The 18,832-nt window shown below is 47.0% G+C and overlaps 1 long non-coding RNA gene across 1 annotated transcript; it reads right to left on the bottom strand.

Annotated features, from left to right (window-relative positions):
- Positions 1–250: 250 nt before the first annotated feature.
- LOC137844109 (uncharacterized) lies at positions 251–11,827 on the bottom strand. The gene is made up of 2 exons (XR_011089828.1): positions 11,686–11,827; positions 251–499 (listed from the first exon to the last, which is right to left on the bottom strand). It is a non-coding gene; the product is annotated as an uncharacterized lncRNA (long non-coding RNA).
- Positions 11,828–18,832: the final 7,005 nt, after the last annotated feature.

The raw sequence follows: 18,832 nt of genomic DNA, 5'->3' as shown, positions 1-18,832 counted from the left end.
ATTAAACCCATAAGCAGATACAAATAAACATGAAGGATGGAAAGAAGTGTGTATGAGATCAGATAAATGAACAGAGCATCGCGCATCTACAGAGCCCATCACGCCGTAATGAATCCAGCAGGGTGATGCTGCATGCAGGTTTTCACATTGGGGTTTTTTTTTCATGGCACAAATTTGTTACCTCCTTTCTCCCTCAGAGAGCCTCGTTGATTTCAACTCTGAGCAAAATAAATCTTATTTGACCTGAGAGTTGTTTTCACCTTACTGCAGAATTTATTTCCCTTGCCTTTCTGATCAGCATCTCTGCACACTCCAAGCAGGCGGCTGAGAACCCACGTCCTTGTTTTTTATTGCTGTCTCCATCACCAGCATCTGACTTACGATGGGCCAAGAACAGCTTCTCCATTCTCATCCTCAGCTTGTTCTCTTGTAAAATGGATTCTAATTAATAAGTGCCAGGATGTCAGCTTGAGATCCTCAGATGGAAGGCAGTAAAGACCTATAAGGTGCCATTAACTTAGAATTAGTTTGTGACATTTCTTTAACTTTATAACCATCTATCCATTCACCAATCCATCTCTACACAATTTTACATCATGATCATTCACCAAAATATCCTAGAGGCTGTTATATTTTAAGCCCTTTTTATTTTTCTTCATGAACACTCTGATTTCAGAGATGGGAAAGAAAAGGAAAGCTATTTGCCAGGCAGTGAGCAGACTCACTGTCAGGTGAGAGGTGCTCTACCAATACAGCAGTCTTCAATTATTATTTATTTTTTTTGAAGGTGCATCTCTTTCAAAAATCAGTTTTGAGGCAGGACATGAAGGATCTCATGAGCTGCCCTCCATCCTTCCACCACCTTTGGGAGCCACACGGGGCGAGCCCCCGGGCAGCTGTGAGCAACGAGGAACCTGCTGCTCTCCTGTCTGCGCACTGAGAGCTCTCCTCAGGGGGTTCATCTCAGCTTCTCCAGAAAGAAAACAAGGTGGGGGGAGTCAGGTGCTGCTATCGACATTCAGAGGTTGCATAAATCTGCACAACATAAATCTGCACAGCAGGGAACACCCCGAGCACTTGCGCTCGCTCCGTGCAGTGCTGCCAGCGCCGCCTCTGTCACCCTATCCCTCCTCCCAATCCCTGCTATTCTGCCTCACATTTCCCTCTCTCCCTTCTCCCCTCTATTCCTTCCTCCTCCAGTTCAAGTGCCCACGAACAATTTTCGCTCCTTGCCAATTCTGGAGATCAAGTTCCCCGGCCAACTCCTGGGGAGAGAGGGAAATGGGAAATGCACCCAGCGGGGATGGGAAGACAAGGTGCTCACAGCCTGCTGCCAGCACCTGCCGCATCGCCCTCTCATGCTTGACCCTATCTCATCTTCAGAATTTGAAGCAACTTAAGCCCATGTAGTATAAATGTATGCCTAATCTCATTACACTAATAATTCATAGGTCTTGATCTGCGGGAGTTTCACAGATAAGTGGCAAGACTTTTATAAAAAGTGCTCATCATCTACAAGGAGCTGCATTTGGAAGGTGGCCTTGCAGCAGCAGCAGCCGCTCTTAACCCATGCCACTGGGCTTCATGCTTTTAGATGTCCCATTTTAAAATACCCTTGGCCTAAATTAGCAATCAGAGCACCTGGGTTTGTGCTGGTGAGAGCTGCATGCAGCTGGGCAGGGTCAAACCCAGAGCTTCCTCCTTAGGATGCTCCGAAGGGTTTTGCTCACACTTTGTAATGCATTTTCTTCCCCAGGTCTCCATTTTAACTTTCTCTTTTTCAGGAAACAGGCCATTACCACATTAAAAATTGCCTTCCTCAAAAAATAGTGATTTTTTATACCATGTTTCTCCTAATTTCTGTGCTGAAAACCAGGCAAAAATTCTCCATCATGCAGCAGAAGCCTGGCTTTGGGATGAGACACTTGAGAGGACTGCTTTGTAACTAGCTAATTACTGCTGGTCAGAGGGTTTTATTACTGTAATTATACAAAAACACCTTAAGCCATTCAGGGAGTGGGAGTATATCAATTTAAAAGACTGAAACAAAACAAAGACATGTACTTGACATACCTAGAGAGACTTCTGCTGAAAGAAAACGCCTCCCCAGGGCACCTCAGTGTTACAGTCACCAGATGTGACCCGTTTGCACTGGAGGAGGGTGCCCCTGGGCTGGTTGTTCATAAAACACCTTCCTGACATGGGTGCCCTGCTCAGCCCAGCAGCTGGAAGCATTCAGAGCTGCTCACAGGAGCCCAGGCAGGATGGCCATGGGCTGGCACCGCCTGGGGCTGCGCTCCCAGGGGGCTGCTGCGTGCTTTGCCCAACACACTCATCGGATTTCTTTGTTGGTTTACAGAAGCATGAGCCAAATCCTTCTCCAGCATTAGGACACACATGCAGCACACCTGGTGTCTTGGAACTGCTGGGCAGATTGGGTGAAGTCTCAGCTACTGCAAGTCACCAACAGCACCGAAGTGGCCAGGCCCACGGTGACCCACGTCACCTGGAGATCTGGGGGCTTTGTCTGACTTGGAACCAGATAAATATTGAACAAACAGCTCCGGAATTGTCCCAGTAGGTGGGAATTATATTACATTCACGCTCATAAAAATGTAGATAATTGGAAAGCTACTTGATTTTTTTTTTTTCCCATTTTAGTTTTCTGGTCCTGGCCCTGGCTGCCTTTCAAATGCCTTTGGCTAGCTTGACGTACGCACAGACACACGCATCCACTTCCCACACAAGCCATACAAATCCCAAGTTGTGGAAACATGCAAATGCAAACAAAAGCAGTCAATCTACCCAAAGAAACAATTAAAAACTAATGTTATTATCCACCATTAAAACTGGGTAAGACTCAGAAATGAAGGAGAAATTGCTTTGCATTAGTTTCTCTGCATGTCATCCTGCTCCTAGCAGGGCTTTAATAATACGCATACTTATTTGAATAGCTTGCTGATCACACTCATCAATCCTAAAATGCAGACTCCTGCCAGAAGAATTTATAACCCTGTTAATAGGATCTGACACGGGAACGCTCTCAGATTCAGGCGAGGTGGAACAGGTGGCGGTGCCCTGGGCAGAGGCATCCGCTGCCACCACAGCTCCTGAAACGCACAAATCTCTCCAGACAGGACAGGGAGCAAGAGACAGAGCCCCAACATGCTTCCTTGGGTTTTGGGGGGTTTTGGCCAGGTCACACTCAAGCTGGGTCTCTGCAGCTGCCCCCGTTGTGGCCCTGGGTTTTGGCTTTTGAGTGCTCTGTTTTCCTGGTGAGAGCTTCAGAGGCAGCAGAACGCTTTCAGGTTCTGAATACTACTGGGAAATAGATCAAAATCTTTGCTCTTAAAATTTAGTTCCTTCTTAAACGATGTCAGTATGCTACAAAAATATGGGAGAACGACTACAGCTTTAAAAAGAAAGAAGTGGTTGCGTATAAACCTGGAAGGAGTCCCCAGCTCCATCGATAGCACGAGCATTATATCACCCCATCACACACAGCCAGAATTACTTGTCCCCGTTGGCTTTTTTTCCCCGCCTTCTTAATCCTTTCCTGCAGCTTTACTGCGTGTTTTTTTTCCCCTAAATTTTGTTATTTCTGGGGGCTTAACTTGAGGCCTCAGTCAGGTTTTAAAGGCCTTAATACTTTTTGTGCCAGTAATTCCTAGAAACCACTAAATGACACTAAAGTTATTCTGACTCTGGAGGAGAGATTTGCAGGGGTAATTTCGGCATTTGGAGGTGCACCAGATCTTGCAACTATTTGGAGACACAACTGAGAAAAATAATCAGGGGGTTGCGATTCTTAAGTTTCTGCACCAAGCTGGGGTGTTAACACCTAAAGACAGGGCAGGAGGTGAAGTCAGCAAGATCCCTCTGAGCCCTTGTCGCACAGCTCAGACTGCAGCAGCAGCTGGGGAGCAGCACTCAGGGAGATGCCCAGCTGCATGTCCAGCCAGCTCCCAGCACAAGGTGCAGCAGGGTCCTGCTCAACCCAGCCCGTGCCTGGTTTTAAATCCCAGAGGAGCAGTGGCTTGTGCACACTCAGCAGCAGCTGAGATTGAACAGGGATAACAGCAACACAGAGCAAAGCACTCATCTCATCAAGCATACTTGGTTATTCCTCAGGTGTTGCTTATTTTTAATAATTAATGAAGATGCTCCAAGCAATGCTGGTGGTGCCCAATCGCCTCTTGCACAGCATGGCTGGCATCCAGGTCTCTCAAGGACAGTGCTGTCTCCTCTTTTGGTTCTGCTCAGCAGTGGGAACAGACAATTGTTTTCCCTGATAACTTATGAGCTAAATGAAATTTGTTTTTCATGTGCAATAAAGTTGCCAGTGGTGTGCAATTTGCATTTTAGTGAGCTGTGTGTGCTGATGGGGACTTTGAAGTGTTCACGGAGCCAAAACAACAACAGCTATTTGTCATTTCAACCCTTCCTAAAGGGAGGATCTATGAGGAAATTGTAAATACATCACCAACAGATCCCCTGTCTGGCATTTGGTCCCCTTGTTCGGGTTTAAAGCAATTCAGAAGCTGTTAAAAAGAGACATCCCCATTTTGGGGCTTGTGGAGAGGCTCAAGCGAGGTTACATCGGTGGGAAAAATGAGGAATTTCTGCCTTTTTGTGCTGCTGGATGACCTGGGCCTGAAGCTGAACCACGGCTGTAACACAGCCTGAGCTCCGCAGCCACAGCCAGCGCTGCTGTGCGAGGTCTGCCCACCCCTGCCTCCCCAAACCATCTCCATTTCATTTGCAAACGGATTTCATGATGGAGCAGAAATGCCAATCAATTGTACAGCCATCAGCACACGAGCATCCCCAATCTGCATTAGCCAGCCGGGCAGCTTTCCAGAGCATCATCTACAACACATGAATTATTACCCAAACATTACTGCTGTCAGCACATTCCTCTCTATACAACTTCCTATTATTATTTTTTTGGCGGACAACCCTGAAATTTTAAACAGCTCAATCTTGCTAAAGTAATGCAACTGCCTACTGCCTCCAGGATGAACTTTTCATAAAAATCAACAGTAATCCTTCTGCTGAGAATAGCAGCAAAAAGCCCCAAACAATCCTTGCATTTTTTCCTTTGTTTGTTTTGGTTTTGGTATTTTCAGCAGCTCTGACTTCCATTCTAATTTGCACTAACAGCCTTTTATTTGTCTTGCAAAGGGGAAGGAAGAGACTTAAGGGATCCTTAAGCCTCAGCGACAGTACGAAGCCGCGTGTAAATCAGGGCACAGAAGGCAGGGTCAGCAAGGGCTGCTGCTTGCATCCGAGCTCATTAAGAAAAATGTGCACCGAGCACCATTTGCTTTGAAACTTTGTGCTACCGCGATTCATTCAGAGAACGCAGGAGTCCAAAAAGCACTAGAAATGGTCTTAGAAACCCTGAAAACAAGGTTGGTAAATTACTTTGCCATTAATACTCCTCTCAGCAAGGAAAAAAAGGTTGGAGTGAGAACTTTCATGCTGTGCCGCAAGCACCAGGCACCAGCCCCAGCACACGGGGTTTGGCAAACAGTGGCCACATCCCAACCTGAGATGTGACCAATAAGCACATTATTGCAGTTAATACCATGTATATCAACAAAAGAAACCTTGAGAGCTTCTCACTACCACCACCAGACCTCAGGCACCCCCAGCCTTTGGGGAAGGACCCATTCCTTCCCATCTCTTATTTATTTGAAAGGAAGAACTGGGGGAGAAACGTGAAAGTTGTCTCTACATAGAGATCTTGCTGGAATTACATGAATCAAAGCCTTCATTTAGTTTCAATAAGCAAATTACCTTGATAACTTATTATGGAAAACATGCATCTGTATCTCTTCCAGGTCCTGAGTGGCATATGTGCTCTTATATAATTAATAGATAGCACATTTTTTTTTAAATCAATCGTGGTTGGATTTACAATGCAAACTTTTAGCATAACAAAAATACAACTGATTACCCAAAAATATTTATTCAAGATTAAAAACATGTAACAGATGAATATTTTAATAAATATTAAATATTTATGTCTCCTTTCCAAAGCTCCCATAACTGGGCTTTTAATTGACTTACCATAAAAAATTTATAGAGCCAGGTAGAATTTTGAAGTTACAATGCAATTCTGGTATCTAAGCTCCAGGTATTCCCTTCTTTTCCCTTCTTTCTGGTACCAGCGTGCAGCAGGAAGAGCTGCAGTGATGCCAGGGAGGCTGCACCAGCCTGAGCAGGTCCTGCTGCTGGCCAGGGATGGGCACAGACGTGCTCCTGGCCTCTTCCACAGCCATTGGTGAATTGCAGGGACACTTTTTACAAAAGAAAAAAAAGTTATTTTGAGGAAATTGTGCTGCTGGAAGCCCTCGGTAGCTTTTGTAATCACCTCCCCTGTGCCACGGAGCTAAGCCAGCTCTGCAGCAGGAGGTGGCCGCAGCCGGGAGAGCTGCTTCGGGCGTGCTGGGTAGCAGCAGTGGCTGGCAAGGGAAGGGAATGGGCTGGAGAACTGGTCCAGAGGCCTGCAGCCAGGGTTTCAGCATCTTCCATCAGCTTTAGCACTTGCTGGAGCTCATGTGACTGTTTGGGAAAAGGCAGCATCCCTCATTGCCTTGTATTTTAAAATTCCTCTCATCTGCAGCATCCAAGTGCCTGCAACAAAACCCCCAGAAAATCCCAGGGACTCCACGGGAGTGTGCTGGCTCCAGCAAAGGAATACGGATGAACCCCCGGGACTAGCCACCACGTAACTGAGATCTTTCTGCCAAATGAGCATTGGGATAAATCCCCAATTGTGTTGCCTAACCCACAGCTTGGCCACCAGGCCACACCACTGCCTGCAGAGAACAGCAGCAGCTGCACGAAGCCCAGCTCCAGCTCCATGACCTCCAGAAGCTCGTCCAGCTTCCTCCCGTGGGACCACAGCTAAAAATGATGTCAGCCTGCCGCAAACGGGATAACACAGGGCTTGGGATTTGGGGCCATTTGCAGGAGCACCTGGTAGTTTTGCACAAGTTGTTTGTCTCCACTGACTTCCCTGCATGGAAGCACCGTGCTATTTACGCCCACATCCTTGCCCTATGAGGGGGTTCAGGATGCTCAGTTCTGTACCTACACGTGTTGTATTTACAGAGCAGGAGCTCGGTACCAGCACTGCCCTCACCTCCCCCAGTTTGGAGCCAGGGGTGGGAAGGGCTGGGAGGTGCTGCTCCGAGCACTGCTTCCCAGTGGGGATAACCCGCAGTTAATTGTTCCTGCTCAATTACCTCTTCTCAGAATAAAATAAAGTTTGTTTTACCCAGCAGTGATCAGAAGCTTTGGGGAGAGAAATGTTGTCACCTCATGTAGTCTGGATTTCAACAAGACAGACATTTTAGGAACATGACATCTCTCCAGCTGAAGACAGACATCTAACTCTGTCACAAAACCTTTATTTTAAACCTTTTAAACCTAAACTTTTTCTTTTAAAGTGCCCTCTCACAGCAAGACTTTTGTATATGTAAAGGGTCACTACCAGATCCAGAGGGTGCCAGCACCTGGAAATTTCCCCCTTGTTCCAGTGTGAGCACATCTGGGCCCTTTGCAGTTGCCATTTGCACAGCAGCCTTCAAAAACAGGCAAATCCTGAGTCTGCTGACCACAGGCCCTTAAAAAAGGAAGGAGCTGAAACCAGGTAAATGATAACTGCCTCCAGCAAAGAGCAGCGGTCATCATGGAGCAGTGACCGGGACAGCCCAGGATGGGCTGTGCTCCCTTCTGGCTTCTGAAGGCCTCATCTCAGACTCGGTGCACTTGCAGGAAGCGCACTGCTTTCATGCCAGAGGGAGCTGGGTGTTCGGGAGGTGCTGCCAGGTTTAGGTAGTGCCGTCAGAGCGAGCCCTGCCTCCCCACAGCCCCACGTGCCAGCACCCCACCAGCACTGCAGGGCAGCGGCTAGGGCTGAAGGCTGGGGGGGCTCCTCCTCAGCCCCCATTGCTGCTGCCTGCGGGCTCAGAGCAGGAAGGCAAAGCACAGTTTGAATGCATCATCTTGACTGTGGCTAACACTGATTTTATGATATACTTAACACCCCATCCAATAGCTATTAGTCCTACTGTCAGGCACACCGTGTACGCGATCCATCTTTCTTCTCAGACACGCCACACGGCCACTCAAATGACACTGCATTACAGCATCCTTTGAGTTTTTTTTTAAAGCACTAACATTAAAGCTTTTATCTTTTTTGTTTAACATCACGTTTTCTTCAATCAGGACTGGCCCATGGTTCCTGTTCTGACAGTGGCCTCCTTCATCCTGCCCAGCGGTACCAACTGGACAGCGGCAGCATCAGGGCTCTCTGAAAACAGCGTTGAGCTATGAAATTTTACTTGAGCTATCAGTCTCTCCATCTACCTTCACTTAGAAGGCCATGCAATAATCAGCAACAGAGTTAAGGCAATGCACATCATAGGAGGAAGTGTTTATTCTCATTTATTTTGTTGTCCCACCTGAGTCTGTCTCCAGTGATGAGCTGCTCTACCATTACCTGCATCACAACACCCTGAGCACACACCACACATGCAGTGACACACAGCTATGGTGACAGCCTGTTTGTGGATTCACACTTCCACACTGCAGATGCACCAAGCTGCTTCAAACTCTTTCTGCACAGAGGCTGGTAGAGCAAGCTTTCTGTGGACAAAGCACTTGGATAGAATATTAAACTAAATAATAGCAATTAATTAGGCTTGTGTAAAGCTATTAACCTTCAAATCCCTATAGAAATAATAAGTAATGCTCAAATCCTTCGGGATGCACATGATATTACCCCATTCCATGGAGGAGGAAGCCGAGATCCAGAGCAGCAAAATTATTTTTGCCCAGGGCAATGCGGTTCAGGTAGGGGGGCTGCAAACATTTCCAGCTCCAGAGCCCACGCTTCTGCTTTTAAACCACACTCGGGTGGACAGCCATAAGTGATACCTACAAACACACGTGCCTCAAACCCCATCTTTAAGTGATTATTACAGCCTGACACACTATGTTTACAGATTAGTATTTGCACCATATAGAAGTGAGATTTCCTGGGAAGGGTGATCCCTGTCATATTTTTCTTCTCTACCACACAGGGACACACCCCCAGCCCCGTGCAGCTGGTCACAGCACGCTCGCATTGCACCTACACATCACAGACCTTAATATTCTCCTAAGCACTCTTCCCAAATGCCTTCCTCAAATTCTATAGGCAACATATAATACCAAAAAGCTGGGCATCAGCTTAAACTGCGGAGTCTCTCCGGGGTGTTACATCCTCACCAGCAATACATCTTGCAGATTTTTGCATACTATCTCCAAGATTCAGCCTTCCCCGGGGCACACAGCTAACCTTCTCCAGGTTTTCATCATCTTGTGGCCTAATTATCGCAACCACCACATGATTCTCATCTTCCTTTGGAGCATTAGTAGGTTTTGCTTGCCTCACCCTTTCCCACCAGCTCATCCCCCCTAAGTGCCTCAAACAAGTTGCTTCAATTTTCAGAGCTCTTCGTAGTCCATCCTCCCTTCCCCACCTCTTGTTCAGCTGCCGTTTCCCTTTTTGGCTCAGGATGCCATGCTTCAGCACACATTTATCATGGTAAAAGCTGCCTGTAAATACCCACCGAGCCACTTCAGTGGTTTCCTTCAAACCTCATCTCAAAACTTGCTTGCTGCAGTGTATGAAAAAGGCTCAAAAACAATTAGCCTGCCTGTGTCCCGAAACCATTAATTTTAATGTTGGCTCACACAGTCATTTTCTAGACTATTTCTGCACTTATCTTCGCACAGATTATAAGCATACTTATAATTAAATTATGCCACTGGCCATCCTCTAGTTTGGATTTTGTGCAGCACTTATTAGCACAACAGTCCTCCAGCCTGCGACTGGGTTCCCCGTGCACTATTACATTAAATGGTAAATTAATAACAACACTCCCAAAGGCTTCCAGTTTCCTGGGGTTGGATTGTCCCTCCAGCAGCCCTAATGAATTTGGGGATGTGCCCTTGTGCTGCTGCCTACATGGAAATTACAGCTCCCAGCTGCCTCCCTCCCCTAACGGGGCAGGAGAGCAGCACTCGGCTGGGGTACTTCATTTGCCTTTTGTGGTGTCTCAGTTCCCAGCAGGAACAATGGTGCGGCCATCAGCCAGTCTGTTCGAACCCACCACAAAGACCCTGTAATTATTGGCTTGGTGGCTTCCAGAAGAAAGGAGACACAAAACCCAGCTCGGGACATCTGAGCAAGGGGAAGACCCCGTTCAGAAAATCCTTGCTCTTTGGGGTGCAAGATATCCCGGCTGACTGTAATGAAAGTCCTCTTGTCCAACGTCCTCCCACAATCTGCCTTTAATGGGGTTACTATTGCAGAGGTAAAGCATTTTATATGGAACCAGGTTTACATTATCCTGCTATTCGGAGATCTAGCTTGCAATGCTGTTCAAATCCTTTAATCCATAAATAGGATTCCAGCCAGAGCTGGGCTGCCTTCCAAAACTGTAATCTCCAGTATATGAATTATTACAAAAAGATTAGGGTGTTTCGAGTAATAACATTTCAAATAAATCAGCTTTCATGGAGGAACAACAAACTAATATCAGAAATAACAATATAAAGACATTTATATAGCCACTTGCTGGAATAACTTCACTAACCAGAGGGATACTTTTCTCATCTGCATCGCTTCCTCATCTGCATTGAGCGATGTCCCCTCACCACGGGCCCTGCTGCAGAGCACACAAGGTGCTGTCACACATCTGCCCCTCGGAGCCACCAATTTGCTGTTATCCAGAGACAGAGGCATGTCCGTGCTCCTGCAGATGATTTTGTTCCCTCCAAGCCTCGAGCTTTACATAATGCTGCAAGGAGGCTGGACAGATAATCCCAAAGTCAGAAACATTTCCGTAACTCCTTTTTAATAATGAGCCCTGAGTTCAATTACTTTCCTAGTGCATTTGGGAAGCTCTCCCTTCCACACACACAACACACAGATGCAGGTAGGGAGAGCTAAATAGTTATCCCTTCTCTTTTATTTGCTGCTGTTGCTCTGGGAATTGCTACTGTACAAATTTTTCCCTCCGAAGTAGTTATACTGCCATCAAAACTTGCCTGCAAGTATCTCGGTAGTTCCAGATTAAAACCCTTTCATTGCAAGCCTAGAAAGACTAACAACAAAAAAACAGCCCAACACTCTTCTCCTTCTGCTTGGACAGCAATGCAAACAGTCCATAAACACACGAAACACAGACCTTGATACCAGCCTATAATTTTTGCTGCTGTGCATTAAGGTTAGAGACTGCCAGCACGCCCAGATACAACCAGCATTATTTCTCCTCTGGGATTCATCTTTCAACCATTTCAAATTGAGCTGAAACTTTGACATGCAGACAGTCAGCTCAAAGAAAAATAATTATTATTCCCAGAAAGTTAAATAAATCAGGTCAAACTTGGGACCAGCCTTCCCACCCATGGCACATAAAAATCCCCAGGGGCTTCCTCCCTCCTTCCCTTTTCAGCCACTTCTCAGCACTTCCAATGTTAAGCAAAGCCTGAATGATGCCTTAGTATTGATTAGGGGCCCTCAGAGCAGGAAGGCAGCAGGGCACATTGCACTGGGGAAGACTCCAGGTAGCAAATCCCCAGGGCAGGGACCTGCACAGGTCCCCCCATCGCTTCTCATACCTGTTTTCAGTTGAAGGAGGCACGCTGCCACAACCTGCTCTTCAGAAAACCTCAAGCAAGTCTCCCTTTCTTCTTGTAACATCATTTCTCCATGCAGCACCATCTCATTCAGAAACTCAGCAAGAAACCCCAAACAGAGCTAGGGGCAAGGCCTGGCCTTTATAGGGCTGCTGGCAGGGGGGCTCCCTGCAGGACGAGGGGACCTTTCCCAGCTGGGCTCACTGCTGAGGGCACACACCTGGGGAGCTGCCCCAGCTGCATTTCCTTAACTCTTTCCTTGGCAAGCATATGGGGTTATCCCTTCCCTAGGGTGCTCAGGCTGTTGGTGCCATTGCAATGTGATTGTTATTCCATGGACAATGCCCACTGCAGTGCTCAGAGCCCCGTCCTGCACAGAGCATCCTGCTGGATGCAACACCCAGCCCCTGCTCCCCCTCTGCAGAGAAAATGTCCAGAGTTGTCCTTGGTGAATGGGAATAATGTTGGATTTGGGAGTAATACTGGATTTGCCAGCAATTTGACTGCCTATCATTATGTGCTGATTGAACCAGATTAAATAAAAACCACCTTGCTCGGTCTCTCCTTGCTGCTGCAGCCTGTTTGCACCAGACTTAGACTGCTCAAGGAGTCAGCGAGGCTTTTACGCATATATTACACTCGGATATGGCACTCGGCAAAACTAATAACAACATCTGACAAACTTTATTGTATTAAATAGAAGGTTGAAAATTCTTTTAACCTGCAATGCATGCAGGAGCTAGCTGCACAGAAACAACAGAAAATAGCACAGATTGCTGTGAAATAATTTGCTATTCATTTAGCTGTCAGGTGTACTTTTGAACACAACTTCTAGTGCAAATCAGCTTTAATAAATAGATACTTAAAATACACTTTGTACTATGCAACCGTCTCATTGCATTAAACTTAAAAACTCAATCTATAATCCAGCAAAATTCAACCCAACAGCAGGCTGTTTTCCTATTATTGAACCTTTTTGTCCAATAACCTAGACAACTAGATTAACTGTAAAGAACGTACAATGCAATAATTCTCTACTATTAATATTGTGCTGCTGGGATCCATTAGAATTTTAGACAGGTTGTAATTAGGCACAATGGAACCATGTGGATTTTGGAGGTTAGGCTCCCTTCCAAAAATCCCAGGGCGAAATTTGTATCTGGTTCCAGAATTTTGGTGTTGAATGACAAAAGGGCTGGAGCAAAGTCTGCTCCTGCACCGCTGAGCACTGCCCCGCTCCCAGCACTGCTGGGGGGAGCACCCCAAAAGCCTCAGCAGATGGGGCATCCTGGGGGGGTTAGCTGGAGGTGAAAGACGTGTCTGTGGGTGAACCTGCAAAATAATTAAGGGACAGGCTACAATATAAAAACTGCCCATGGGATCGCTGCCAGATCATTATTATCGCCCTGCCAGGGACCGATGCCCAATCTGGTTCACAGTCCAAGATGGGAGAGGAGAAGGGTTTTGCTTGATTAAACTTTCAGGCACATTTCTAGGAAAATTAGTTCTTTTGAAATATTATTCTTTCCCGATCCCCAAACACCAGGACTTCACCCTGAGCTGTGTGCTGTAATCTGGGAGCAGCCGCTGAGGGCCCCTGCCCCATCCCCAGCCCCGGCAGCTGGCACACGAGCTCACCCCACCACCGGCAGCATCAGAAACGTGCCCACTGCTCATAACACTCAGTGGTTGTTTGAAAACTCTCTCAGCTTTCCACTGGTGGGATTAAGATCTTGATTGCTTTTGAATCTTTTTTTTCCCCCTTCCTTCTCCCTCTCCCTCTCCCTCGCCGTCTCTCTGATCTAATCTCTCGATGTATGTTGCTGCTGCAGCCGAGCACTAACCACGAGTGCTTGGATTTATGCAGCCATACCCACAGAAGACATCAAGGTGAGATCGGCTGCTCTGGGAATTTTTCATGGCAAACCCCAGCTTTTCTCTTCTCCTAACAATTGAGGATGGAGCACATCGTCTAGAGATAGATAAATGTATTTCATGATGCATTGGTTTTCCTTTTTTTTGACAGTATTCCAAGGGCACAGCTTTCAAAATATTGTCCTGCTTGCCACCGAGCTTTCTGACTGATTTGTCATTTATTATCCGGTGCTACAAGACCTAAGGGAAGCGGATGAGTTAAGTTATGATTATAGAATTTCTCGTGACCCTAAGTTGGTATTGAAAATGTCTACCTTTATATTATCTAAACTCTTTCTTTATATTCCTTCACTTCTGCTGTGCGGATCAATCAATAAGACACATCGCAGCTCTGCCAGCCCTCTCTTGGGGAGATTTTTCCCATTCTCAGTTAACCCCGGTGCAAGGCTGCCTGCCCGTGGAGGCAGGGCGAGGGTGACAGATGGCTCCGCTCGCAGTTCGGCCCCCAGATTTATTTCCCGTGGCATGGCTTGGGCCTGGGGACTGAGAGCAGAAGCCCAAACTTCATATCTCAATATCACACAACTACTTTTATGAAGGATACGGCGTGCTTAAGAAAAGCACCCTGAATGCCGTGAGGAAATCAATGTCCGGTCCCCAAAATGAGTCTGAAAGGCCCAAAGAGCTGATAAAGCACACCAACGATTTTCTCTAACAACCAACACCGTTCAGAGAGATGTCTGCCGTAACACTGCTTCTGGCTGGAGTGCTGGGGAAAAAAAATTCACCCAGAAATTTGGAGAAGTTTTCAAAAGGCTGCTGTCCTGCTCATCCCTCCGCTGACAGTGACACGTTGGGAACGCTGCAGGTGTCGGTGCTGGGCCCTGGCACGATGCTGCAGCAGAGCACGAGAAAAACGTCCCGGCCGTGATCTTCTTTGTTGTGGGATGGGGACAGCACATGGGGCACAGGCAGAGCTCGGCTCCTCGCTCCTTCTGGTGGCTGAGCCGTACCTCCCCAAGCCGAGGCGATGCGCTGTGTTCCTGATTCAGCTCCGTGCCTCCTCCTTGCCCAGCATGGGGGTAAAAGCCAGCAAGTCCTTTTATTTTAGTAGATGAGTCTGAGCCTTTCCCATGAGCTCGCAACCTTAAAATGACTGCAGCAACCTGCTGTCAGCCTACAACCTGCTAATTGCACACTAGCTAGTCTTTTGCAGATGGTATCTTATGAACATCTGAAGTTCTTTTTGCCACTTTCATGTATTTTTTTTCAGTAACTTCATTACTTAGTCTTTTTTTTTAACAGAGTTCATTTTCTTTGATCCTCACAAATTTTTCTCTCCATTGCTCTGGTGATTTTTTTATAAAGTTATCAAGGTAACTTTGAAATGCCTTTCCCCACAACCATGCTCTGCAGCACGGCTAAGCGAGATTCCTCCCAAATCTTTAAGAATTGTAAATGTGACCCTGCTAAGAAAATGCAGAAAGTGTCATCTCGTATAAAATATAAGACAGTAAAAGTCTGTAATTTATAAGGCTAAGTACAAAGGGCTGTTTTTCTTTGAGCTAATTAACTGGAAGAAGAGCATAACTAATTAACTGGAGAGACACAGAAGGCAACACGGGGCTGCAGGAACGCGCCGTGACTCCAGATAATCCTTCTTACTCTGTGGATCAGCTGCTTGGGATGGGCTCTGTCGGGCTGGGAGGGCTTCCAGCTCCCTTGCCTGTCCCTGCTGGGTTCCCTGGATCCTTTCGGGATCCAAACCGCTGCCTTGTCCCGAGCCTCACCATCACCAGCAGAGCTTTTCTTCCCAGGACGAACCTACAGTGCTATTTAGGAATTTGCTAGGCAGACGGTTCCTGGCTGCATTCCTCAGTCTGGCCATAGCTGTTAAAAAGACAGCAGAAAAATCCCCATAGTAAAAAACCTTGTCCTAAAGAAAGACACCTTCCCCGCACTGCTAACAGCGTGTAGTTGCTTGGGATTATTCCCAGGCAGCCTGACCTCAGCACCCCCGGGGCTTTCAGTGCTGTTTTTTCAGATGGTTCTGAGGACTCCGACCCTGCAGCTGCTGTGCTCCCATGAAGTGCCAGGTGCCTGACCATTGCCTTCTATTCACTACTCACTGTTACCTTCTAATCACTATTTCTCACTTACGCCCTATAACGAATGACTCTTTCCATCATGTTTTGCTGTCCGGTGCAGGCACTGTGCGTCAGGTGCCGTAAGTAAGAGAAAACAATACGCAGCACAAACACATCTCATTATTTTATGCTAGCTGCTGCAATTATTTTTCTGTAACATAAGAAGGAGTCCCATAAATGACACAGTTATCACCCATCTGATCTGCTTCTGAGTCTCTTCTGGCCCTGCTTCCAGTAGCAAACTGTCAGACAGCAGAGTGCTGCAAGTTAATGTTTGCAGACATATCCTGAGATGCCTGGGAGCAAAGTTGAGACAGAAATGCTGCTTGTTTAGTGACTGCTCTCTGGTTCCTCCAAGCGTGCTGCTGCATTCATATATTTGCCACGATGAGGAGCAGTCTCCTGGCTGCCCCCATCGAGCACAGGGTGGCACGAGAACTGGGTTCCTTCTGGGTCAATCTGCAAGAGAAAAGGAGCTCCAGGACTGCAGTGATTGCTCTCCAGCCACTACCAGGCATTTAGTGACTTGGACCAAGTTGGACCTGGTCTGACGTGCCACCAGGAGGCTTGGAAGCAGTTGGGAGGTTCTGATTTTCCCAATTCTTGCTGAGAAGGAAAAAAAATACAGGATTTTGTGGAGAGAAGGAGACATTTCCCTCCCTGAGTGTCTCAGCTGGCCGGGTGATGCTGCTCCTGGCCTTCCCGGTACCAAGATCTCCTCTCATTGCAGCAAAAGGCCGGGCAGAGCTGCTGGCCGCACGCTGATCCCCCCCAGCTGCCCTCCTTCAGCAAGAGCATCCCATCCTCAGCCACCCTGACGTTTCTCTTTCCATCAGTACCCAAGGCCAGGAACAATTTGTCCAGGTGCTTTGCCTTTGCATTTTATTCCCACAGCAGAGCAAAGAGGATCATAACCATCGGTGAAATTAGAGCAGGGAAAAGACCTCTTAGGCCATTCCAGTCTCCCCTCAGGGGTAAACGCAGGCAGGGTTCCCACAGAACGTTTTCTGGTGCTTTAATCAGTTCAATTTTTGTCCTGTGGGTCGCAGAGGATTAGACAACAGGAAAGTCTGGGGAATCAGCTCATCCTTTGTTATCAGCAAAAATTCTGTTCCTGGTTAAACCAGTGGGAAACTTAAAGTATTTTGCTGAATGCTGGATAATTCAGAGCTCATATGCCAGGCAGATAGCAAAGAGGTGTCCTGAATCTGACATTCTTGTTTTAGCCTGATATTGTCGCTACCAGTAAGGACTGATCATTATGTGTTCTCTGCCAGGTTCAGCGTGGCTGTCATCGCACGGTCCCCCTGCTATGCAAGCAGCTGTCCCAGAAAGGTCATTAAAATCACTACAGGATGGACCACGGGTAACACTGCAAAAGATAACGAAAGGATTTAGAACCTAATTCTCTCTGTCTGTCAAAACCATGCAGCATCTGTCACTCACTCGCAGGGGCTCCAGCCCCTGGATGTGCTCGGCGATGACATCCCCACCTGGACGGGGCTCAAAACCCCACCGAGTGCAGTGGGAGCAGGCGTGGGTCCAGCCTGGGTGACACCCCCAGCAGCTCCTGCCGCTGCCTGGGCTGATCAGTTTGTATCAGAGCAGGTTACCCAAACACCCTTCTGAAAGCCCAACCTGAAGCAAACATTGTTGGAAATGTGTATTACAGAAAAGGTATTATTGGCAGTGTCTAAAAAAATATATGCACACAACAGTGAAAAAAGTGCACCGAAATGCACCGAAATGCCTGATATTGAGTGCCCCAAAGACCTGATCAGAATTAGCATTTGTTTGAACCCCAGACCTCAGGACTATATGTGTACCGGCAGTGGGAGCTGTGCAGCTATAAGCTAGAGGAAGGCGAGTTTCCCACCCAAAAATGCAGGAGGTGAAGGTGGGAGTGGGCAGGAGCCTTGTGCCTGCTCTGGGGCAGGGGCGAGCACGGCGATGTGGGGCTGGAGCAATGGGGCTGGGCCTGGCTGCGACACGCACCAACACACACCAACAAGGGCTTAGGAGCCCAGATGATGAACAACAATGAGAACAGCTGCATCCCAAGTGAGTCCTTCCGAGAGAATGTAGGAGATTTCAGCTTATTCAAGTAACATTAGCATGGGGCAGGGTTAGATTGTTCTGCGTTTTGACCTGATTTAGTAATTATCGTTCCTTTATAGAAAGATGTGTTGTTTAAATATCCTCTAATTTGCTTTCAGAGATCATAAACCTCTCTGTATTATCTGCTGCGATGTACTACAGACAGATAATGACTGACTTTTGCCTTCTTTACTCGGAAAAGTACATTTAATTTTGCCAAATAATGGAGGCATTTGTTCATCTTTAATACTATTTTCTGTGCTTCATTCCCTTTTACCTAATAAAACAACCTCCTTTGGAGGTCCAGTCCGCATGATTACTCCAATTGCAGAGTGCTGTGTACAGCTGAGGGCACTGATGTGTTATAGATTCATCAAAAATATTGCACAGAACTGCTGCCACAGTATCACACAGAACTGCCTGGTCTCAGGTTTAATCTGTTCCATTTAATGCATGCATAGCTATCAAGACTTCTTCCAGATTACTTGTAATTAACACGTTGCCGTTACAGAATGAGGGTGTCTTAGGCCGGCACTGAGTCCACATTTAGTGGCAGGGGCGGCTGCCAGGAGCTCTCTGGAGAGCACCTCTGCTGATGGAAGGGAAAGACTTGTCCCACCCAGCAAGAAGAGCTCCCGTACTGAAACCCGGGGATCGTGCCAGGTTGTGCCCAGCTACAGCAGAAAACCTCCAGCTACTGGCTCATTACATGCAGCCCCAGCTATTCCCATAAAAGCGGACTTCATTGCATCACTTGGAGCAGATTTGAGCGTTGGTATTTTGCATGCGCAGCACTTTTTCCTGGATATTTGCAAAGCTTTTAAAAATATGAAGTAGTTACTGCTTGTGCTTTCTCAAATGTATCAATTATTTTTAATTTCTCTGTTACTGTTACAGTAGCATACAAATAGAGTTGAAATGAGAAGATTTTTTTTCAAACCTCAGGAAAAGGGATTTAAGCATCCCCAGCCACACTCAGAAGGGAGGGGGAAGAGCCGTAACGATCGCTT

Source organism: Anas acuta, chromosome 24 (genome assembly GCF_963932015.1).
Source record: "Anas acuta chromosome 24, bAnaAcu1.1, whole genome shotgun sequence".
NCBI lineage: Eukaryota > Metazoa > Chordata > Aves > Anseriformes > Anatidae > Anas > Anas acuta.
Note: the sequence above shows the minus strand (reverse complement) of the source record. Positions and strands in the feature narration are given on the sequence as shown.